The sequence below is a fragment of the Cryptomeria japonica genome, chromosome 1 (assembly GCF_030272615.1).
Source record: "Cryptomeria japonica chromosome 1, Sugi_1.0, whole genome shotgun sequence".
In the NCBI taxonomy this organism is placed as follows: domain Eukaryota; kingdom Viridiplantae; phylum Streptophyta; class Pinopsida; order Cupressales; family Cupressaceae; genus Cryptomeria; species Cryptomeria japonica.
The window spans coordinates 472,511,876-472,525,309 of NC_081405.1; positions in this window are offsets into that span (position 1 = coordinate 472,511,876).

The window sequence follows — 13,434 nt, forward strand, 5'->3', positions numbered from 1 at the left end:
TGTACTCACTGCTTCTCTCCAGTAGATGTGAGGCAATTTGGTTTCCATCATCATAGTTCTTTCTGCATCCAAAATGGTTCTATTCTTTCTTTCCACTACTCCATTTTGCTGAGGAGTCCTAGGTGCAGATAACTGTCTCCTAGTTCCATTTGTCTCACAATAACTATGAAATTCATGAGAAGTAAACTCACTACCTTGATATGATCTTATATATTTGATTTTCAATCCATTTTATGTTTCAACCTTTTCTTTAAAGATCTTAAACTTCTCAAAGGCTTCAAACTTCTCCCTAAGAAAAGTCACCCACATCATTCTAGAATAATCATCAATTATTAGCATGAAATACCTATCACCTTGAAAGCTTCTAGTCCTTGCTGAACCACATAAGTCAGTGTGAATCAAATCAAGCACATCATTATATTTATCATTTGTGCTCTTAAAAGAAGTTCTAACTTTCTTTCCCAATTGAAATTCCTTACATACCGGATTATGAGGCTTCATAATCTTAGGTACATCTCTATCTGCCTTTGTTGAACTGATCTTAACAATACAATCAAAATTAACATGAAACAACCTTTTATGCCATAACCAACTCTCATCAATATGAGCAATCAAACATGACTTATTACCAGTATTCAAGTGAAAGATATTACCTCCAGTCTGAGTACCAGTTGCAATCTCCAAACTAGTTCTCTTTATGATTTTGCATTTTCTATCTTTAAATTGAAGTTGGAAACCATTATCCACCAATTGACCAACACTCAAAATACTATGATTTAAACCTTCTAAATAATAGACATTATCAGTATTATGCTTGCCATCTAGATAAATAATACCTCTACCTTTGATCATACATGCTTTATCATCTCCAAATCTAACTTGACCACCATTGTATTCTTGTAGGGATAGAAATTTTCTTTTATCTCCAGTCATATGATGTGAGCATCGACTATGAATTGCCCATTCATCCTTATCTTCAACTTTTTCTGCTAGGGTTTTTTCTTCATTTAAGATATCCGGTTCCAGTTCATCTTCCTTTAAAGCATATAATACCCATTCCTTTCCATTTCTGGATCCACTAGCAGAATCTATTGTTGGTTCATCCTCAGAGTCATCACTTACTCCTTCCTCATTTGCTATGTAGCATTGTTTACTTTTCTTGAATCTATATATGTTCTGATTAGGCTTAAATATTTTCTTAACTCTCTCTTCAAATCTTGCATTCCTTTCAGGGCATATAGATGCAAAATGACCAATCTTATCACATGCAAAACATTTAAAAGGTGCTTTTCCTTCATACTTACTTCCTATTGGTCCTACTCTTCTAGCAAATAAAGATTCAAGTTGCTCAAATTATTCATCTTATTTCATCATATCTTCCAATTCTTTTGCATATAAGGATTTCCAATCACTTTTTCTAGTAGATGATGATGATACATGAAAAGAAGGTTAAGACTTAACAGCTCCAAAAGATAGAAATTCTTCAAGCTCAAAAGCAGATAATTTCCCAATCAAAATGTCTTTGTTAACTGAAGTGTTTTCCATTGTTCTCAGCTCATTAATTGTAGTTGCCTTCATCTTGTAAGTCGGTGGAAAGGCCCTCAAGACTTTGGAAACTATTTCATCTTCACTCAGAGATCCTCCACAACATTGAATTCCCATAACAATCTCATTTACTCTTTCCATAAACACAACAATTCTTTCATTATCTTCTATCTTCAAGTTTTCATATCTTACTCAGTAACCATCAAGTTTAGCAATTTTGACAGTAGGATCACCTTCATTCAGAGTTTGCAATTTATCCCAAATCTTTGTCGATGATTTATCTGTTAATCCCATGATTTGTTGATCAGTAAGTGCACACAAGAGGGCTTCTTTAGCTCTGCAATCATTTTCAATATTCTTGTCCAGGTTTGTAGTAGCAAGATTGCTAGATGCTGGATCATAAGGTGTATATCCTTTCTCAGTGATCTCCCAAATATCCTTGCTAATACATATAAGATGAGTCTCCATTTGAATTTTCCATATCTCATAATTTGTTCCATCAAGCTTAGGGATTTCTCTTCTGAAAATAGTTGCTGGTGGATTTGAAGTGTTAGCTGCCATAGGATCTACCTCAAGTGGTTAAGCTTCTGCAAAAGAGGACTAAATCTCTGATACCAATTTTTAGGATAACTAGTGAACAACTAAGAGGGGGGGGGGTGAATAAGTTGTTAACAAATTATATCAATTAGTCCACTTAATAACCTTTAACTGGATCACATAAACATTAAGTACCGGAATAGAAGAACTAGATAACGGTAAGAAATACAACTCAACTATAAAACATATAATCAACACAATGTAACCATACCACATAACACCATGATTTGTATGTGGAAAACCCAGAAAGGGAAAAATCATGGTGAGAAGCCTACCCACAATCAGATGATACTTCTATAGAAAGTATGTGATACAATGAGGGGCCTGCACATGCAGGAAGGTACACTGCCTAGAATTTACTGTTCATTACAAAAGAGTCTCACTCACTACAAAGAGGTTATAACCACCTCAAGATAAATGGACAACAATTTAGAATAATGAACTGCCAGAGATAACATCTACCATGCCTTATTACAGTCTTGGCTAAGCTCAATACTGGAGGCCTTTGACCTCTTCCTTAATCCCAATTAGATCACCTATGATCGACCAAATCTCCTTCGCGTATGATATTACATTCCATGACCATGATGCATTATTTACAATGAGATCTTACATCAATTTATACCAACCCAAAGGCCTAAAACAATTAGGTCGGCCACCTAGAAGATATTACAATAAGATCATTACATACATCCATATTACAATGATATGCTATGTCATCTTAAGACCAAAACAATAATAAATAATCCATAAATCATCCTGGTAACATGTAGAGAACATGTTAACATAATATCGGTCCATAACCTAGATAGGCACCAGACCTAATCTGGGTCCACTACACCAAAGAAATGTCTTCAATCAGTTTGAGGCATGATCAAAGAACATCTTCAACATCCTAAAATCCATCTAGAAGCCGCACCAACACCACTTATGCATCCTGTCAAGATTTCTCAGTGAAAGCTCTGCCAGTTAAACCTTAAACCCATGCCCATAAGGGTTTACAAGAATGTGTGATAGCATCGGATTACCAAATCAATACCAATTGGCATGACATGCTCCAAAAGCACGTAACACATAAAATCAATCATACTTCATTGATCCAAACATGCCGAAAGTGTCCAACAGATAGTCTCTTCTGTCGGTTTCACTAGATCTTCTACCGGTAACCAAAACCTGTCCGCCGATAACCAAAACCTGTCTATCGGTAACCAACCATAAGAACTAGGGTTGACATCAATAACAAAAAATCAGTACAACACATAATCAATTCATCCATAATGCCAACATATTATTGCATATGATAGATCTAATTGGACATTTCCTCCTATTATAGTTTTCCATTATTTGGATAAAATCATGCCAAAGTATGGAGGAGTATAAACCACCATTATATCAGTTTTATATGAAGATTCAAGGTATAATGCTAATTGGAGTTCCATATCCCACATCACTCCAATAACTAGGAAAAAATGGTTGTCTATAGCATAACATTCCCCATAGGTAGTATCCACCCATTACCCTAACTCCTTCATTACTGCAAATGACATGATGTTAATTGCTGCTCCTGAATATATCATGCAATTCCTAACCAATTTATTATTATCAACAAGGTAGTATAGAATGGATCTATTTGTGAAGGACTCTTTGTCAGGGTATCTCCTAAATATACTTTAGGTGTTTTCATTATCTCTCTTTCATTTCTGTCCTTTTTTTTTTTCTTGCCTACCTCCCACTTCCTTTAGAGAAACCTTAGAATTGTTGGGAACATTAGAAATTAGTTTAACAACACCATTTTGAGTAAGGGTACTGACATTTTAATTTGTGACAAGGCATGAGCTATGTAAAATGATGGCAAGTTGGTATTTTGATCAGTTTTTCTTATCTCTGTCTCAATTGGCTTTTATTTCTATGTACCTTGTTGCTTCTGTTGCATCTTACTTTTATCTGTTGCAACTTTTTTCGGGACATATCTGTTGGTGTATTTATTTATTCATCTTGGATATAATTACACTTTACTTAAGTTTACTTAGGTACATGCATCATATTATAGTTTACATATGAGACACTTAGGGAGATGTCTATACATTGGGAGTATGCATGTAGGAGAATTTCCATCGTTTATGGTGTGATATTGTTGTTACTTTATCATATCCACTTATTGTGGAGTGATAATTCCACCTTCGATGGGTGTTCCACCTCATGTGGAATATTTTACTAGTTCTCCTACCTACCCCTACCTACCCTTCCATCTCATTGAGCTAAATGTCATCATTGTGTTCTCTTGTGTCTCTTAGCCTTTCCTTTATAAGCAGGTGCATCTACATTGTATGTAATAATGATTGATGATTCAGTTGATCAATATTTTGCATCTTTGATAGGAATATAGTTTATTCTTGTCCCATTTTGTTCTCTCTTATTTGTTCTTTCCATTTCCTCTAGATCTTAGCAAAATCTCACATGGTATCAGAGCCATTAGAGTGGCATTGGTTTGCCAATTGAGAGAAATTTGGTGTTATTTGGGGTCTTGCATTTTGGAGCCTTCTATTGTAGGTTATTATTGAAGCTTGCCGGGTCAAATCTGAGGTCACCATTGAATAGAGGAAGTTCGAGAAAGTCATAATCACCTTTTGTTTCATCCAAATTTGACATCTGAGGCCAAATCTAGAGCCTTTTGAAGGTGGAGGGTGGTGACTTGTCCCGACAGTGATCTACATTTTTGGAGCATCTTTGGCCAAAATCATCATCGCCATTGCACTCAAAAGGCGCAAAAACCCCAAGGTCAACTGTCAATTCATCGAAATTGGCCTCCATTACCTCAAGTTGAAAACTTTCCCCCTCCCTTGGCCGTACGGATGGTGTACGACATGCAAACTGGTATGATTTTTATTTTTTAATAAATTTTTTACCTTTTATAAAATTTGAATTGGTTTTTTTAATAAAATCACGCATTAAAAAATAAATTGAAATCACATTTTAATTTTGCGTTGGGGGGGGGGTATAATTTTTTTAAAGTTTGTTTTATTAAATTTTTTGGGGGTGATTTTTTGCAGGTACTCTTACAGATGCAGGAGCCCTGCGTCACACATGGTACTCCTGTCCGCAGGAGCCCTACGTCAGCAGGGTGGTCCCGTGGTTGCAAGAGCCCTGTTGTACACAGGGTGTCCCTGCGGTTGCAAGAGCCTTGTTATACATAGGGTGTCCCAAAGGTTGCAGGAGCCTTGTGTCAGTAGGGTACTCCTACAAATGCAGGACCCTGCGTGGGGGCCCCCACAAGGGGTGTATTTTTTTTAAAAGTCATTTAATTAATTTTTTTTTAATTAAGTAAATTTTATAATAAAACTTTTTAATATTTTATAAATAATTTTTTTTTTCAAAGTTTTTCTTTAATAATTTTTTATCAAAGTTTTTTAATATCAAAAAATCAAAAATTAAAAAAAATCATGTATTGTTTTTTCTTTATTTAATAAACGTTTTTTGTCAAATATTCAAAAATAAAAAAAATCTAAACAAAAAAAACTTACCCTTTTTTTAAAAAGTTTTTCTTTATTATTTTTAAGTAAATTTTTTTTTGGGGGGCATTTTAATAAATTGTTTTTATTAAACTTTTAATTAAGTTTTTAAAAATAAAAATATCATAAAATGGCAAAAATGGGAACAATTTTTTTTCTTGTCTACCATACTTGTCTTGCAACGCTTCCAACCGACAGCCAAGGGGGGGCCTATTGCTCCTATTTTTTTTCTTGGCGACATCCCAATCAGAGACATCTTCATCTGCAGTATTCTACAGGGTTTCTTTGGTGGCATCAACTCCATGTTTCCATATTTGCATGCTCTTGCATGAGCAATGTTGTACTTGCACTATCATAAAGTGCCACACCTCTTTGTATCTTTTCTTTGATGACATAATTGATGTAATCCTCTTGTACATGTAGATTAGCAATATCTTGTGAGACTTGGTGCATGACTCCAATTGAGACTTAGATTGCACACATTTGTGCATGGCTCTCGTGAGACTTTTATTGTATCAGTATTTCTGCCATTTACAAGTATCTAGTTGATGCTCAAAGTAGGTTGTCTCAATTCCTGATCTTCATTTTGTTGTAGCGAGTGATTTATTGTCATTGACATTGGTACCTGGTTTTGTCACACTTTGACATTATTGGTGCAACATTGGCTCTCTTTCTTCCTAATGGGGAGGTATTTTGGTCAACATCATTGGACCATCTTTGCAAGATATTTTACATTGAGGGGGGGCTTCATGGCATCTCTTCTTCATCTCTCTTTTGGGAGACAATTTTTTCCCATGTGGTTTTTCTCTCTTTCCCCACTTTATGGGAGATTGTGTTTTTATTTGTACATGGGTACCTAACATGGCCTTGTAGTCGGGACCCATCTTGCATTGCTTAGTTGCATTGTAGACTTAAGTGCATTCCCCTAAGTTGCACTTAAGGGAGGGTGTTGGTATAATTATTTATTCATCTTGCATATAATTACACTTTAGTTAAGTTTACTTAGGTACATGCATCACATTGTAGTTTGCATATGAGACACTTAGGGAGATGTGCATACATTAGGACTATATATGTAGGAGAATTTACACCTTTTATGGTGTGATATTGTTGCTACTTTATCATATCCACTTATTGTGGAGTGATAATTTCACCTTCGGTGGATGATCCACCTCATGTGAAAATATTTTACTATTTATCCTACCTACCCCTACCTACCCTTTCATCTCATTGAGCCACATGTCATCATTGTGTGCTCTCTTGTCTCTTAGCCTTGCCTTTATAAGAAGGCTTATCTACATTTCATGTAATAATGAGTGATGATCTAGTTGATCAGTATTTTGCATCATTGATAGGAATACAATTTATTCTTGTCACATTTTTTTCTCTCTTATTTGTGCTTTCCATTGCCTCTAGATCTTGGCAAAATCTCACAATATCTTTGAGATGTATTTGGATGCAACTATTTTATTTCATTATACTGGGTAGTTATAGGATTAGGGTTGGTAGTTTATTTATCTTTTACAAACATCCTTGCTGGTGTACCTTGGTTAGGGTTAATATTTCTATTTCCGAGGTTATAATTGCTCCTGGCCTAGGATACAATTGCAACCTTCAATTCCTTGATTTCTTCTTCCATTGGCCTTCTTAAATATGTTTTATCTTCTTGATGTGTAGCAATGCATATCTGGTTATCAAGTCTGCTCTTTGTTGGAATCAATGAACATTGGGAGTGGGGGGGTGAATCAATGTTCTGCAATTGACAAATTTATTAAACTGATTCTTAAACCACCAGATGCATAAGAATGAAAGTAAAGTGCATAAACATAAACCAATCAACCACAAAACCATAACACCAATATTTTTATGTGGAAACCTAGAAAGGAAAAAACCATGGTGGGATTTGAACCCATAATATTATTATACTTTGATCAGGAGTATGATAATATTACAAAAAGGGGAAGGCACTTGCATTCAAGCTCATTGCCTAGATCTCATTGCTCAAGTACAAAAGAGGGCTACAACCCAGAGGAATCTCTATCCTACAAATGATTACAAAAGATTATAATAGTATCAGAACTGAAGAATAACATCTATTAATGCCAAATAGCAGTTCCGGTTAGGCACAATTTGTCTTTTGCAATTGTTCTGTCTCTCTACTCTGCTCTGCTACTCTGTCATATACCGGGGCACTAAAACCTTCGAATACATTCACCAAACTTCACACATTCACTCATACAAACTTCTCACACACATATCATACCACAAAATGCTCAAATTTGTCAGTCTTATATATTCGCATCAACAAAACAAATCAATTCCCATGTCGGCTTCCAAAAACCACATAACACGCAACATGAAACATGTATCAACAAGTCATCTCAATCCGTCCACAAATCCATATGCGGACCTAAACAAGATGCTAAGTGTGTGTGAAAAGTGGATAAGTATCTGTAAGTTGTAAGAAACAACACTTCAATGAAGTCATTGCATGCATGGTTAGACATATATAATCATGAATATAAAACCATAACAAATCGACCTACTGCCTTCTAAAAGATGCGAGTATAGACTTGCTCTCAGATTTGTATAAGCAATACCAGTGACTAGACTACACCAAGACAAAGGATTTATATATTGAATATTTAATTATGCTTAAGTGATTATTTTCTTATTTTATGATCATGACCATTCGAAATAATGTATTTATGAAATTAAATTATGTAATGAAAATCCGATATATATATTATAGAAAGGGTTTATTAAAGAATTTATTTAAACAAAGATTAATGTTTATATATATATATATATTAATGAAAAAACATTAACTATATATTAAAATATAATAAAAATGAAATTAAAATAAAATAAATTATAATAGTGATAATGGCGAGGTTAATTTAAAGAAAAATATATATTAAAGAAGGTGGTCAATGGTAACATCGACCACCCCCCTTAAATAAAGGGAGGGGTCGGTATTACCACCGACCACCCTCCTCCCTTTTTAGAAAGTTCAAACTCCACGTGCAGGTCGAATGTGGTGGGAGGTAAGTTAAGGTGAGTTGTTTTAAAAAGGATACACATCGATGACCACCCTCCTCCCTATTTTATGAAACATACTCCACGTTGCAAGCATAAACTTTAATGGATAAAGCTGTCCCAATCACCACGTAGCAGATCCAATATGGTAGTTGGCTAGTTTTATATGTAGTTGCATTAATTAAGGAAGACATAGTTTAGAAGGAGTCAACACAACTCCTCCCTTTACTACTAAATTAAAACACTGACCACATTTTACACACGTTGGTACTGCTATTTAATGTGGCATGAATTAATAGAACGTAGTTCATCAGCCCACGTAAATCACCAATGTTCACACCTTGATCGACAAGTGTGGAAAGAAATTAGTATTAGTTAACTTCATGTTTTTAGGATGTTATTTTTAGTGAAGTCGACTTAGTCTTGGAGTTAAAAGCCACATGGATAATCTATAATTAGGGACTTAACAACTTTAGTGGTGTGGTGTCATGAAATGGATAATGAATAACTTTACATGGTGAACACATAGATGTTCAAATATGACTAGGACTATTATGATGCAATTAGATCATGAGTGGTGTCACTTAGAATCAATCCACCTCTAGGAGAGATAGCCCGAAAGTAGGAAAGGAAGGTAGACAACAACACTATATATAGACCATTGAGTTGGAAGAGAGGTGGAGGGAGATGAAAGAGGAAAAAGAGAAGAGATGCAACCAAGGATTAGAGAATGGAATGAAGAAGAGAAAAGTAGTGAGATTTAGAATAGTTTTCAATCGAATCGTAAAAGATCAATCATGATCATCTCAGATTTAGAGTCGAATTTCAGAGTAAAGTTTAGAAATAAAAGATAGAAAGGAAGGATAGAGTTAATAGAAGAATCGACAGATGGAGAGCATCAAAGAGGTTGTGTACCATCTTGAAAGAGAGAAAGCAAATGTGAAGAGGGAAGCAAATCCATCACCTCAAGCCAATAACAAGAGCATAAGGAGGTAGGATCTACCTTAATTCTTTGGTCATTATGCAAGGATAGTAAGTGAGTCATGAAGTTATATAATGTTTATTAGAATGAAGTTTGATTGAGTCAAGCCATGATTAGAACAAAATTGTTTGAACTCGCTTTTGAATAGTCTTATAGAGAAATGTATTATGAGGTATATATGATAAAATAACTAAGAACATGCATGGAAGATGTTAAAGAGTAGTAGGAATTGCATTATAGGTTGCTTTACATATTCTTTAAAAGATGATCTAGTTTTAGACCTATGCAATATACTAATGGAAGAGATAGAATCATGAAAGGAATCATTGTTAATTGTTCAAAAATTACGTTCATGTAAATATAGATACAATAGTGAAATAATTTCTTAAGTTTGTTGATAAACTTAGTGAAACTCTCATAGATCACCCAATCCTCTCTAAATAAAGGAAGAGGATAGAGAGAGAAACTTTGAGATTGAACCACGAAGAAGATGAAATAATAGGATAACGACTTATAAATAATGAAGTTATTTTGATATCACAAGGAAAGACTTAGACTTTCAAATTTTGCAAGAACAATAAAGATGGTTATCGAGTGTCTCATTTGAAAAGCCTTATAGATAGGAATTTTACGAACTTGTATCATATTAGATTGTCGTTATAGTAAATTAGTGAAGTCAGTGTGTTAAGTTTTAAATCATGAAAAGTCACATATTAGTATTAAACTAAATATGATGTTTTGAGAAAAGAGGTAAACGAACCACGACACTTGGAAAGATAGAGAGAGAGTTTAGACGAGATAAACTTAGAATTGTAAACCATAAGAATGGAATGCATGTTAATGATTATGCCATTAAACGTTTTAATAATTGAATAAAAGAATGTGTACTCATTTTATTCAATTTATATATAAGGTACATACATGTGTTACACCTCCTTAATATTTTTAATCTTGTCTTTAAATTGCTTGAAAGATAGAAGGGAAAGATTGTCTTCTTTTAGATGTATATTTGATTATCCATAAAAGATTGTTTCCTGTCAGATAGGATTGGTTGTAATAAAAGATTTATTTTATCAATTTCTATTCAAAACGAAAGATTGTCTTCTTAGCATAGTATTTTATCTTGTGAGAAATAGGAAGCTAGAATTAAAAGGCGAAAGATTGTCTTCTATATGAATTTATGTGAACAAAGCTAGATAGGCTTGTGTTTGTGGAAAGTTACCTTCTAGGACGGGTGCCGAATGTGGATTATAGAGAGTATAGTTGCTTTTCTAACTATCTATTTTTGTTGTGCATGGCATTATACTCGGCTGAGTAATCAAATTGAATTAACCATTGAAATAATGGAATTCTTTTATTTTATCCTCTCTACCATAGCCTAGATTGATAATGAATGCTTGTTTCTTAATAGAAAGTAGAAAATTGAAAATGCATGTATCATCTAGGCATGCACCAGATTCCATCTTGCCTTTCAAATTCTTTTGCTAAGCAATTCGTGCAGGGTCGGGTATTCTTGATTAACCAAGAATTTCGGGGAAGCGTAAGCTTCAAGGTTGGGCGGAAAAAGCACCTGAATCTTGTTCTCATCTTCATGCTAAAGATTGCATTGGCGACAGCTTGGGTTGCAGATCAACAGACGCATGTCACCCTTTACTTTGTACTATTTTGTTATTGAACTTACAACAACTTGAAATGCGTAAGTATTGTATGATCGAAATACTACTTATATCGATTTATTGAATGAAGAATCATTATCTATTATAGAAAATTTTGTGTTTATTACAATCTAAATGGAATGTTCAATTGAAGCTATGAATGGAAAAATGGAATGAAATAGACTTATCAACCGATTTTTGAGTTTATTTAAGAATAAAGAGTATTTCAGATTTTATTGAAGTTAGCTCGATTTATGTCTTTACATTTTGGTATCAGAGCGCGGATAAGTATTTGTAAGTTGTAAGACACAACACTTCAATGAAGTCATTGCATGCATGGTTAGACAGATATAATCATGAATATAAAAACCATAACAAATCGACCTACTGCCTTCTAAAAGATGCGAGTATAGACTTGCTCTTAGATTTGTATAAGCAATACCAGTGACTAGACTACACCAAGACAAAGGATTTAATCTATATGAGCACAAGAATAAGCTAAATGTATGCAAGATCAAACTAGATATATAAGATTAAGCTAGATATGCAAGATTAAGCTAGATGAATGAATAGTAAGCTAAATGAATTCAAGCAATCATAATTAAACTAAATATGCAAAAAGATAAACTAAGATGCAATAATCTCAAAGCACAATATCTTCAATCACTCCAGAGCAAAACCTGCATAATAACAATAAATCTCCAAGGTGTTTTGAATAAGAGATGAAGGCTGAATTTATAGAGACTCAAAAGAGAGACCAACGGTCAAGATCAATTAGCAATGAGTGGTTGATATTATTCAAGAAAAAGCACATCTCAGGATAATTGAAATAATTGAGAGATCAGATTTAGTTAATCTTGAGATAGATTCCAATTATAGTTTGATTGAATGCATTCATATTATAAGTCTAAGTCTGCATTGGAGATTAAATTTAGTTGATTCCATGCACTTGAGATAAAAATAAGATGATTCCGTGCACTTTTCTTTAATTTTCTCAAGATTTTTATTTAGAAAAATCCTTTTCAATGCAACTGAACTTATTTTCTCAAAAGCCTTGAGTCTTAATTTTAGAGAAAATGATTAATTCAATTCAATTGCTTTTCTGATTTTCCAAGTTATCTCAATTTTAGAAAAAGAAGTATCTTACGTTTGATTTATTTTCTCAATTTAATTCTTTTCTTTTGTTTTGAATTTAACTCTTTCTTTTGTAGATTAATTCATCTTTTTGTAAATTAATTCCTTTTTTGTGATTAATTTCTTTTTGTAAATTAATTCCTTTTTTTGTGATTAAATGGCAAATTCATTTATTAATTAAATATGCTATGATATTTAATTAAATAAATAGTATAATTGATCAAAATGATTTACTTGGAATGATTTAATTAATTAAATAAATATTTAATTAATGTTGAGTGATTTATTTGCCATTTAACATTAATGATTGAGAATTAATGAATTAGGTACTCAAGGTTTATTTAATTGCTTTTGGTTAGGACCGTGGTGATGTCGAGATTAGGGGCCCATGGTTTTCCCCTCTTTGAATTAATGTGCGAGAAATGTGTTGATTCAAAGAATAGTTGATATCAAATAGATATCAGTTCTGAACTTGATAGATCACAAACCGATGAAGAGTGAGATGTTCAGCTTGATTTAAAGTGATAAAACTGAACAGATTGATTAAAGTGATACCGATCCTGAACTTAATTGAACTAGGACTGATAAAGAGAGAGATACCGTTCTTGAACTTGATGGATCAAGAAACGAGCATCAATGCGGAACTTAATTGAACTAGATTGAGTGAAGAGATACAACTGATTGCGAACTTGATTGAACAAGAACCGATTAGCAAGAGAAAATGTCCAGCTTGATTTGATGTGATGAAACTGAACATCGATTTGAAGATTGATTCAGACAAGGACAAATATTGATATGCCCCTAGAGATTGCTTTATTTGACATCGAAGAATCTCAACTTGATACGATGTGATTTAGTTAAGATGCTCCTAGTAACAAGGTTTAATTGATCTTCTTTGTTTGAAAATAATTTTTCTCAACTTTAGATGATGATGATTGAAAAGATGTTATGAGTATGCCCACTCGGGAGCGAA